The sequence below is a fragment of the Peromyscus maniculatus genome, chromosome 5 (genome assembly GCF_049852395.1).
Source record: "Peromyscus maniculatus bairdii isolate BWxNUB_F1_BW_parent chromosome 5, HU_Pman_BW_mat_3.1, whole genome shotgun sequence".
Taxonomy (NCBI): Eukaryota; Metazoa; Chordata; class Mammalia; order Rodentia; family Cricetidae; genus Peromyscus; species Peromyscus maniculatus.
In genome coordinates, this window is record NC_134856.1 from 79,366,904 (window position 1) to 79,378,530 (window position 11,627).

At 45.3% G+C, this 11,627-nt stretch overlaps 1 pseudogene; it reads left to right on the forward strand.

The window, feature by feature from the left end:
* Positions 1-7,927: 7,927 nt before the first annotated feature.
* LOC102923648 (uracil-DNA glycosylase pseudogene) lies at positions 7,928-8,831 on the forward strand (annotated as a pseudogene).
* Positions 8,832-11,627: the final 2,796 nt, after the last annotated feature.

Sequence of the window (11,627 nt, forward strand, 5' to 3'; positions counted from 1 at the left end):
CATACTCATATGCATAAACACATACATACAACACACACACACACACACACACACACACACACACACACACACACATTTTAAATAAAAGAACTTAATTGGCTACAGCCTAACCCATCGAGCAGTCTCTTGGCTATAAATAACTTAATTAGTGATTTATAGCTTTTTTACATGATTAGCTATATTGGACTCTTTCATCAGCTGAAACTGTGGTTGGACTTCCTTGCCAGACTTGGGGGGGTCACTGGCCCCCACATAATGACACAGAGACTTACTAATTATGAAAGCTTGGCCGTAAGCTTAGTCTTGTCCCCAACTAGCTCTTATAACTTAGATTAACCTGTTTCTACCAATCTATGCTCTGCCACATGGCTTTTTACCTCTCCTCCTTTCTGTGTATCCGACTCCCTCTGTGTCTCGCTGGCATCTCCCATGCACCTAGATTCACCCCCTCCCTGAGTTCTCTCTGCCTAGAAGTCCCGTCTAACCTCCCCTGCCTAGCTATTGGCCATTCAGCTTTTTATTAAACCAATCAGGTGCCTTAGGCAGGTGAGGCAAAGCATAGACACATCTTCACACAGTGTAAACAAGTATCTTGCAACAGAAGCTTAGTGGCCGTGATTAACTCCACACTGGTGTCGTCTTTTGAGCAGGGCTTTTCACTCTGCTGTTGTCTTCACAGACCTCCACACTTAACGGCTCACTCTCTCCAGTTCAGCTCTAGAAATGAACCAGTCGGTGACAATGAGACATCTTTGGGCGTTACATTTTGTAAAGCACGGTAGAACACAGGCCTGTGGAGCATGCTTATGCTTCCCAAGATAAATAACTGCAGCACACACTCCTCAGGGAGCCGAGCCAGACTCCTATGGGGGTAGATGCAAATTTTAATGTAAGACCTGTATAGTTCCTGCTGCCCAATTATTGCCTCTATCACCCACTACAACAAAACAACAGATTCTTATTATGCTGCCTTTTACATGTCCTCCAATCATTACCTAAGTTATGGTATTTCTACACAATAGGTACAGAGAAAATACACACAAATCCCAAATTTTGTTAATGTTAATCATAGCCTTTCTCTAACTCACTCATCAGAGAAAACTTCTTAGCCCTCAGTGTTAAGAAGGGAATGGAAACATAGATTTCCATCAAAGCTAAGGTATGGAAACTGTCTGAAAACATTTTTTAAATGTTTTTTGAATGTTCAATATTTAAAAGGTTTTTTTGTGTAAGCCAGGCATGGTGGTCCATGCCTTTAGTCCCAGCCCTTGGGAGGCAGAGGCAAGAGGATCACTGGGAGTTCCAGGCCAGCTTGGTCTACACAGTGAGTTCCAGGACAGCCAGAACTACTAAGTGAGATCCTGTCTCAAATAAATAAAAATAAATAAATAAATAACACACACACACACACACACACACACACACGCACACACGCACACACGCACGCACAGAGGAGGCCATGAAACTGGACTGGACATACACAATGGTCCCAACAGACCAAACTGAGAGAATTTAATCACAGTTACTGAAGTGGCTGGTGAAATGAATGCCTTGTGGCCAAGTACACAAGCTGTGACAACTGAGCCGCTGAGCTAACCACCTGATTGACTGACTAGACTAGCCAATCCGGTTGTTTTCCCTACCCTACATTCCCCACCCACTCTGTGTCACGTGATCACGATGGTTGGCATTTTTAGAACCTACTCTGAGAATTGCCTTATTCAACTTTTGTTGAATAAAGAAAACTCTTGTGTTTTGCTCCAACAGATTCTACAAAATTGGACTAATCTAAGTGTTAGGAGCCGGCCATCACTCCTGCACACACGCAGCTCGCGGTCTTGCATCTTACATCATCAGGGGGCGCTGGCAACTATGTAAGCGCCTTAAAAAGCCCAAGGGGGACCCCCACCCTTTCTCTCTGCTCTCTGCTCCCTGCTCTGTTTTGCCCCCCTCCATCTGTCTCTCTCTCCAGGCCTGGCTCTCCTCTCTCCTATCCCCTTCTTCCTCCCAATAAAGCTCTCGGTAACTCTGGTAGTCGTGGCCATGGCTCATGACTTCTCTGCCGATAACCAGTGCTGGCATCAGCGCCATTGACCATCCTTTCACTAAGGAACTTCCACCAAATAGAAAATGAGCTTTTAAATTAATTTACTCATCATTTAAAATTTTATTTTTAAAACCTTTTTTTTGTTTTGTTTTGTTTTTCAAGACAGGGTTTCTCTATGTAGCCCTTGCTGTCCTGGAACTCACTGTGTAGTTCAAGCTGGCCTCGAACTCACAGAGATCCACCTACCTCTGCCTCCCGAGCGCTGGGATCAAAGGCATGCACCACCACTGCCCAGCACCTTTCTTTTTCTTAATAACCTCTTTGAAACTTTTTATATACCTTTCAGGGACATCTATACATTTACATAGGAACCAGTCCATCTGTGACTGACATTTTGATTGCTTTATTCTCTAGGAATACTATGAGCCCAAAGAACAGAATATAAACATACACCCAACTCCCCTGGCTTAGGAGTCTGGGATGTCAACCACAGCTCTCCGTTGTAGGAATGGCTGTCTTCTCTGCTGAGACCTGCTGGGACCTGGCCCCATGTGGTCTAAGGACAATGGAAGAGAAAAAGATGAGGGCTGTAGTGGCACCTAGTGACTGGAAGTTCAGCTGCTCCCAAGGACAAGCCAGCCTTGGATCTCATTCATGAAGTCAAGTCAGAGATTTTCCTGAGAAAAGTAGGGGTGAGGTCATTGGAACCAAGGGCAGGGTGAGTCTGCCTGTCAATCTTCCTGGTTAGAAGGACTCCGAAAGCAAATGCTCAAGTTGGTGTTGGTTCTTCCGCTATTTCTTATGCCTGCAACTCTAGCTAAACATTGTGGAGTTGAACCAACCCTCATAGAACATCTTGAGTTTTCCATCTGAATGTTAATTATTCTAACTGAATTAATGTTATATAAAAGTTACCCTTGGGGACACTGGCTGTGTGATGACAGTGTCTACTTGTGAATCAGAACCTCTCAGTTTTCAGGAAAGGAATAGTAATACTGTTTTCTTTTCTTTGTCTCATTGAGAAAATCTTTGAGCTAATTAGTGGGGGGGAAATGCTATTTCAAAACTTCTCCTCACACCTCTGTCCTCTGAGACCTGGAGCAGTGACCTGCCTGGGGAATTCAGGATTCCAGAAATTTCTAGTGCATGAAGTCACCACATCCTGTGAAATTACTCACAAATACCATTATTCTCTTATCTGCTTCCTTTAACACAGTCACTTGGATGGTTTCGAGGTGGACAGAATCACATCACCAAACATTCATTATTAGTCATACTCTTAGTGTGTTGATAAGTGAGATGGTAACAGGGTGATGATTCCACAGTGGGTCCAAGTCACAGTATGAAGTTTTTAAATTGCATAAAACGGGTATGAACAGAACATTCTGTCAGTAAAATTCCCTATTCCCATTCCCTCGGCTCTGGGTGTGGAGCTCCACACTGGCTCTCAGAACCAGCTAGTGCTACATGACTTCTGCCTCTCAGGGAGATGTTGAAATCGCCTCACAAGTAAGGCTGCTCACACACAAAGCTGGCCAGCTTCTTCCCACACCAAGGAGGTTTATCAGCCTTGGTTCTGTTATTGGGCTTATGATCTCGCTGAGGTGAGGGAGGCTCAAGATGGATGGCGAAGCTTTCCTGGGGAGTCCCAGCAGTGTGAGTGAATGATCAGTGATAACAACTGAGCTGGGTGGTAGGGGCGCTCACCTTTAAGCTAATCCCAGCACTCTGGGAGGCAGAGGCAGGCGGCTCTCTGTACATTTGAGGCCAGCCTGGTTTACAGAGTTGAGTTCCAGGAAAGTCAGGGCTACACAAAGAAACCCTGCCTTGAAAAAACAAACAAAACAAAAAAAGCAACTGCGGCTTCCTCCTCCAGGATGTTTACAGCCAGAGACTAGTTGCCTGCAAAGACCCCCTTGTGCTGTAATCTAGTAAATACCGGAGGTGTCAGGTTGCCAGTGATGGTAGATGCCCTCTACATGTGTCTGCATGGCTGTCCGTTCTTCACCTGCTCACTGCCCATTGTCAAGGTTCCAGGACCAAAGAACTGCCGGAGAAACTCCAGGGGGGACTTAATGCAAGAACCTTTGAGACAGATCCTGAGGTGAGAGAAAATGATGATGAGGAGCACTTCCAAGTGGAAAGGCCACAGTGGGGCAGCAGTGACAGTGAGGAGAGAGGTCAAATGCAGATTTAACTACGAGCCTCCCTCCCCCCCCTCCTCCCTCCCTCCCTCTCTTTTTCATGTCCCATGTACCTTAGATTGGTGTATTAATTTCTGATCCTCCTTCCCTACCTGTGTTAATATTAGAGGTATGCACCCCCATACCTGGTTAGTGAGGTGCTAGGGTTCGAACCTAGGACTCTGTGCATTCTAGTCAAACACTACATCCCCAGACCCAGCTATCTTAGTCAGGGACTCTACTGATGTGACCAAACACCTTGACCAAAAATCAAGTTGGGGAGGAAGGGGTTTATTGAGCTTACACTTCCACATCACTGTTCATCACTAAAGGAACTCAAAACAGGGCAGGATCCTGAAGGCAGGAGCTGATGCAGAGGCCATGGAGCGGTGCTGTTTATTGGCTGCTCCCCATGGCCTGTTCAGTCTGCTTTCTTATAGAACCCAGGACCACCAGCCCAGGGATGGCACCACCCACCATGGGCTGGGCCCTCCCCCATTGATCACTAATTGAGAAAATGCCTTACAGCTGGATCTCATGGAGGCCTTTCCTCCACTGAGGCTCCTTCCTCTCTGATGACTCTAGTTTGTGTCAGGGTGACACACAAAATCAGCCAGTACACCAGCTTTCCTTCTCTTGTTTTTTTTCACTTGTGTGTGTACATATACAGTGTGATATGTGTGCCTGTGTGCACATTAGCATGTGTGAATGTAGACATGAGTAACAGAGCAGGCATGTGGAGGTCAGGGGACAGCACTGGGTGTCCGTCTCATTTGAGACACGGTCTTTTGATTGTTTTCCCACTGTATGTTACGGCTAGCTGACCGGTGAGACTCCGGGGATCGTTCTGTCTCCACTTCCCATCTCCCTGTAGTAGGGATGTTCTAACAGATGTTTGCACACGGGTCTGGTTTTTCTGTGGACTCTGGGGATTTGAACTCAGGTCCTTACCCTTTCATGGCAAGCATTATTACCCACTGACCCATCTCCCCAACCCCAACTTTCCCTCCTTTACAGAGGACTTAGTCTCAGAAGAACCCTTTAAATGGATCATAGAAGGAAAGGACCATCAAATTCCTGGAATTTGATGGTGGTGTATGTCATGTGCAGGATTTTCAAAGACAGTGTCTGGGAACTGCTCCTCCAGCTCATAGCTCACTTCTGGTGGGGGCTTTTCCTGATGAGCTCTTTGAACAATGCTGGACTGTGAACTCCAGCTTCATCCACTCACTCCGCTGACTACTGTCAGGCTCTGGGCAAAGGGGCCACAACGTGTATGAGCAAAGAAACTAAAGACACAAGAGGAAGGGACACAGACCACAGCTGGCCTTCTCACATCATGGTCTCCATTAAGGCTGCTGCCCCTCCTAGGGAGAAAAGAAAAGGCGTACTGCAAAGAAAGAAAGAAAGAAAGAAAGAAAGAAAGAAAGAAAGAAAGAAAGAAAGAAAGAAAGAAAGAAAGAAAGAAAATTTGACTGTTCATTGACTGTTCACAGGACTGAACATTTGTTGTTTCCTATGACCAGAAATGTTAACAACCTACTTGAGATAAGCTCTAGCTATGTGGCTTGTGCTAGCCTGTCTTCCTGACTCTACCTTCCAACTGCTGGCCTGACAGCCATGTACCACCTCAGAAACAACATGGCAGTTTTTCATCAATAGACAAAGGTTGCCCTGCCCCACTAAAGAACTAAGGAAGAAAAGTGTATGGTGTATTTGAGTCTAAGTCAGATTTGTTACATGTCATGGTTACAGTGGCATTTCTTACTAAAGCAGTGAGCTACCAGCTCAGTGACAGACTTGTGTTATGATATGGCGCTCGGGAGGCCTTGGTGGATTGGGCCAAGGTGCCCTGGTGAGTGAGGGAGACACACTCTGCAGACTCAGAGGCGGTGGAAAGTCACTCAGACCATGCAAACACATGTCCACATGAAGAGTGGTTTGGGGGGAGGGGAGAGGGAATGGAGGGAAGGAGAGAGAGAGAGAGAGAGAGAAGAGAGAGAGAGAGAGAGAGAGAGAGAGAGAGAGAGAGGATGAGGACTTTTCTTTTTAAGTGGGCTTTATGTAAGGTGACATCAGGACTGGACAGGTGAGGGTATTATCTACTTATTGGCCAGGATTCCAAAAAATGAGTCTGAATGCTAACAACTTGGTCTCAAAAAAACCAGATAGAAACAACTGACATCCACCTCTGCCATACACACATACACATGCATGCATGAACATCTGTACACACACACATGCATGAGCACCTACACACACACACACACACAGATTAAACACAGCAAGAAAATCCACATTAAAGACAATAGGGTGCTCTCTGGTTCTGGCTGCAAACTGGATGAAAAGGTCTGTATTTTTGGTGTATTGGAAGAGAACTGATTCTACGTGTCTACTGCATACTGTGACACTGGGCATTTCCTGTTCATCCATCTTTTACTTGGATCTAGTTCTGGTAAATATACCATTCCCTATGACTCATCCTCTGGTTTCACATTCCACTTTCTTTTCCTTTATTTTTTTCTCCACTTGACCCAGATCCTAATGGGTCCTTAATTATGAAAATTAAAACACTAAAAGCAGAGCTGTCTTAGAAGCAGGTCTAAGCTCGCTTATTTCCTCTTACCCCTCAATTGTCATATCTAAGGGATACGACTAAGGCAGATAGTTTCCCTTGATGTTTATGTTTCCCATAATCCCTCTCTTCCATTCCTAGAGCAATCAATTTTAAAATTATTCTGAAGTGCACCAGAGTTCCCTGAGGAGGGAAGTCAAGAAAGCTAGCTTTCTTCCTATCTCATTTATCTATTACACTATTGCTTCTTTGTTTTATTTGAGTGTGTGTGTGTGTGTGTGTTTGCACCCATGTGCCTCTCATAGGTATGTGCATATGAAGGTCAGCGGGAAACTTTTAGGAGTTTCTCTTCTTCCATCATTTGGGGTCACGTTGAACTCAGGCCATAGGACTTGTAGGAGATGCCTTCACCCACCAAATCATTTTTCTGGTCCTACTGTGCATTTAAAACTTTATTTTATCTATCATATATTACGTGTCACGAGGTGGGTACCTGCCCCAGCACATATGGAGTCAGTTCTCTCTTACCACCTCATGTGGGTTCTGAGCACAGAACTTCTGTCACTAGGCTCACCCCACAGGTGCTTTACCCAACAGAGGGTCTCACCAGCTCATTTGTTTGTTCAGAGACAGTATGTCTCTGTGTGGTGCAGGCTGGCCTTGAACTGTTGTTGGTTGTGGGGTTTTTTTTTTTTCTCTTTCACTCTTTTGCTTTTTGGGGGGCCCGCTACCCAGCTGCCAAATAAATATACAGAGAGACTTATTATTACTTATAAATGTCAGGCCTTAGCTTGGCTTGTTTCTTGCCAGCTAACTTAAATTATCCTGTCTATCTTTTTGCCACTGGGCTTTTACCTTTCTCTATTTCTATGTATCTTTTCTTTCCTTCTTATTCAGTGTCTGGTTGTGTGCCTGGGTAGCTGGCCCCTGGAGTCTACCTCTCCTCCATTTCCTTTTTCTTCTTTTTGATCCTCCTCTTTCTCCTTCTATTTATTCTCTTTGCCTGCCAGCCCCACCTATCCTTTCTCTGCCCAGCTATCGGCTGTTCAGCACTTTATTAGACCAATCAAATGTTTTAGACAGGCAAAGTAACACAGCTTCACCGAGTTAAACAAATGCAACATGAAAAAATGCAACCCCAGGGCGCGTAGGTGGGTGGAGCGCCTAAGCAGCTAGGCTGAGCCCATGTGGGTCATGGACGTCTTGGGGCCACGGCCTTTGGGGTTGGAGATGAGCGTGGGGGTTGGGGGGTAGGAGGCAAGAAGACCCCAGTCGAGCAGGATGAGCAGGCCAGGCCTCGGCGCCCTCCTCGCCACTCAGCACCGAGCAGCTTATCCGTATCCAGAGGAACAAGGCCGCTTTGCCCTGCCCAGACTTGCAACCTGTTGGAAGCAGCAGCTGTACGGAGAGTTCGGGAAGCCATACTTCATTAAGCTCATGGGATTTGTTGCTTAAGAAAGAAAACATCACAAGGTCAATCCACCCCCGAGCAGGTGTTCACGTGGACCCAGATGTGTGACATCCGAGATGTGAAAGTTGTCATTCCGGGACAGGATCCCTATCACGGACCTAATCAGGCTCACGGGCTCTACTTCCGTGTCCAAAGACCAGTTCCACCTCCACCCAGATTGGAAAACATTTTTAAAGAGCTGTCCACAGACATCCTGTGGTTTTGTTCATCCTGGTCATGGGAATTCATCGGGGTGGGCCAGACAAGGTGTCCTGCTCCTCAATGCTGTCCTCGCCGTCCGCGCCCACCAAGCCAGTTCCCATAAGGAGCGGGGTTGGGAGCAATTCACGGATGCAGTTGTGTCCTGGCTAAATCAGAACCTGAATGGCCTTGTCTTCCTACTCTGGGGCTCGGGCTGTGCCACTGAGAGGAAGCATCACCGTGTCCTGCAAACAGCCCATCCCTCCCTCCCCGTTGTCGGTGTACAGGGGTTTCTTTGGATGCAGACATTTTTCTAAAGCCAATCAACTGCTCCAGAAGTCTGGCAAGAGGCCCATCAACTGGAAAGAGCTGTGATCTTGCAGTGCAGGCCACTGCAAGAAGCTCCAGCAGAGCTTCTGAGAGGCCGCTGAAGCATTGGCCAGTTTAGAAGTCACTGAAAATGTCCCTGTTCTTAAGTTCCCGTGTGAGTGAAGAAAATGGAGAGATCTTTGTAAAGCAGCCACGAGCCAGCCAGGCCGCAGAAACCACAGCTTCGGCAGCCAGACCTCTTCTGACTGGCGCTAGGCTTGAACTCTCCAGGCCAGGCAAGGCAGTCTGGCCAACACGCCCACTTCTCACAGACTGGTGGTCACAGACTGGTGGTCACCTACTTTGTCCTCTGTGAGCTGTGTTGGATTGGGGAAGAGATGGTTTTTGATGAGCTAAGTTTGGTGTCTGCCTCTGTTTACTTTTGCCTTTAGATGGAGTGGTTACAAGGTGTCCAGGTGTGTTCTTCAAAAGGCCTCTGTCTCAAGGAGCCCTTGGGTCTTTTGCAGTCTTTGAGGATCTGTTTCCTGTTACAAAGGGAGCGAGTGTGTTTTCCTGGCCCAGGAGTGGCTGCTATCCATCCTGCTGCTTGTCCAGGCCTTTGCCTTAAGGGCAGAGGGTAGGGTTTGTGTTTGTTTTAAATGAAGGTGGGAGGTTTTCTTGTCGTGCCTGTGGAGTTGGGGTTCCCACAGCAAACTGCCAGGTGTTGGTTTGTGTGTGTGATACTGGGGACCAACCCCAGGGTGCTGCTTTTTACCGGCTGAATTCACACAGATTGCATTTCTCTGCAACGCTGGAGAATGTTGTGTCTGTTACAAGGTAGGCAGATACATTATTTTTTTCAATCCTTTCTTAGAGAGACAGTCTACTGAGTTCACACCTCATCCTGGATCCAGTGGATCTCGATGGTTAGAGAAGTGATCCTGCCTGAGCAGGATAATAAAGATCGTTGGGGTTTGGCTTTGTAAAAAAAAAAAAGAAAGAAAGAAAAGAAAAAAAAAATACAACCCGCCCTTGCATCATTAAAACGAATGTTCCACAGCATAAACCAATGTAACATATCTTAAAATAATATTCCACAACACTGAACTCTCAGTTTTTCTATGTCTGTCCTCAAACTGCTGCCGGTCTTTTATGGTTTTATATGCTCAGAATCATGTGCAATTAATGTCTCAAAGATGTTTTTTGTTGTTTAAGTAACACTTGAAAATCATTTTCCTAGACCGTGACAAAACGATCTTGTTTTTAGGTACCTGTTCAATTAAGGTTTTGTTGTTGTTTTGTTTGTGTGTGTGTGTGTGTGTGTGTGTGTGTGTGTGTAGAGAGAGAGAGAGAGAGATCCCACAGAGCACGAGTGTGGAATGGGGGGTGGATAATGACAGCCAAGCTCCTAAAATAGAGGGAGTGTGGACTTGGCATCTGGAAGGAGAAAAGGGAGGAAAGGCTGGGTCTGCTCCCATCTTCCAGAACAGCAGCAGCATGTCTGTCACCTCAGTTCTCAAGGTAAGAATTGAGCAAAACAAGTTCTCTTGAAACAGCCATTTAGTGGATTCCAAAAGTGAACCTCGTAGCCTCTCTCAGGGGTAAATCCAATCCCAGTGAGGCAGCACACGTTTGTAATTATAATACTCTGGAGGCAGAGACAGTAGAATCATGAGTTTGAGACTAACCTGGGCTACATACTAAAACTGTATTTCAAACACACATACACACACACACACACACACACACACACACACACACACACATACATACAAATTTTTAAATGTTAATTTATTTTTTTAAAGCTGTAATCCCGAACAGAGGAAAAGTGTTCAGAAAGAGAGTCTCTGCTTCTAGTCCGTTGGTTCTCAACCTGTGGATTGCGACCCCTTTGTGGGTGAAATAACCTTTTCCCAAGGGTCACCTAAGATCATCTGCATATCAGATATTTACATTACAATTGACAGCAGCAGCAAAATTAGTTATGAAATAGCAATGAAAAGCATTTTATGGTTGGGGGTCACCACAACACGAGGAACTGTATTAGGGGTTCGCAACATTAGGAAGGTTAAGAACCACTGTTTTAGACATAGGTTTGATATTTTGATACTGTCACAGAACACAGTTGAAAGCTCCTCCAAGGTCACCTGGGCCAGTCTCATTTACAGACTTAAGGAAAGGCTCAAAGGGTGTTGGGTTCACTGTCTATATACAGGTGACCTACATCTGCTGATGAAGCGCTGCCTACCCCAAGTCGAGTCTTTTCAAAATGGATATTCTACCCTAAAAAGAATTATTTTGGGACCTTCAAAGATAATGCATCAGAAGCATGATATCCCTGGTATTTTTTTTTCTCCTCTGTGCTTTTTGCCCTACATATGGAAGCTCTGGCATCATCTATCCAAAGCACTCAACACTGAAGCTATTTGAGAGGATCCATTGCTGAAAAATATCCATGCATAAATTATCCATTGCTATTTTTAATTTGAATTTGCATTAACTATTCCCTGTTTGCCTCTTTATTGGAGAAGGTGGGTGAATTTTGTTAAGCAATACTTTTCTGTTAAGTAAGAGTTAATTCATGTGTCTCTTTCTTTCCAGTTTTTCTAATGAGTCCTCTTATTCATATCCAGATCTTTGAAGGCTGAGATGGGAGAGGATAAATCATCTAATAATAGTGCATGCTACTTTAATTTTTTTCAATATCATTTGTTATTTCACTGTCATTTTTTAAAAGTACAACTATGTGATAAGCACTAAGTCACGGGAACACAGAGCTGAATAAGGCAGGTTCTGTCCTCACAGCTCACCACCACTGTCTTGGTAATAAAGGTAATGCATAGTTTTCAGTCCTGCTTGTAA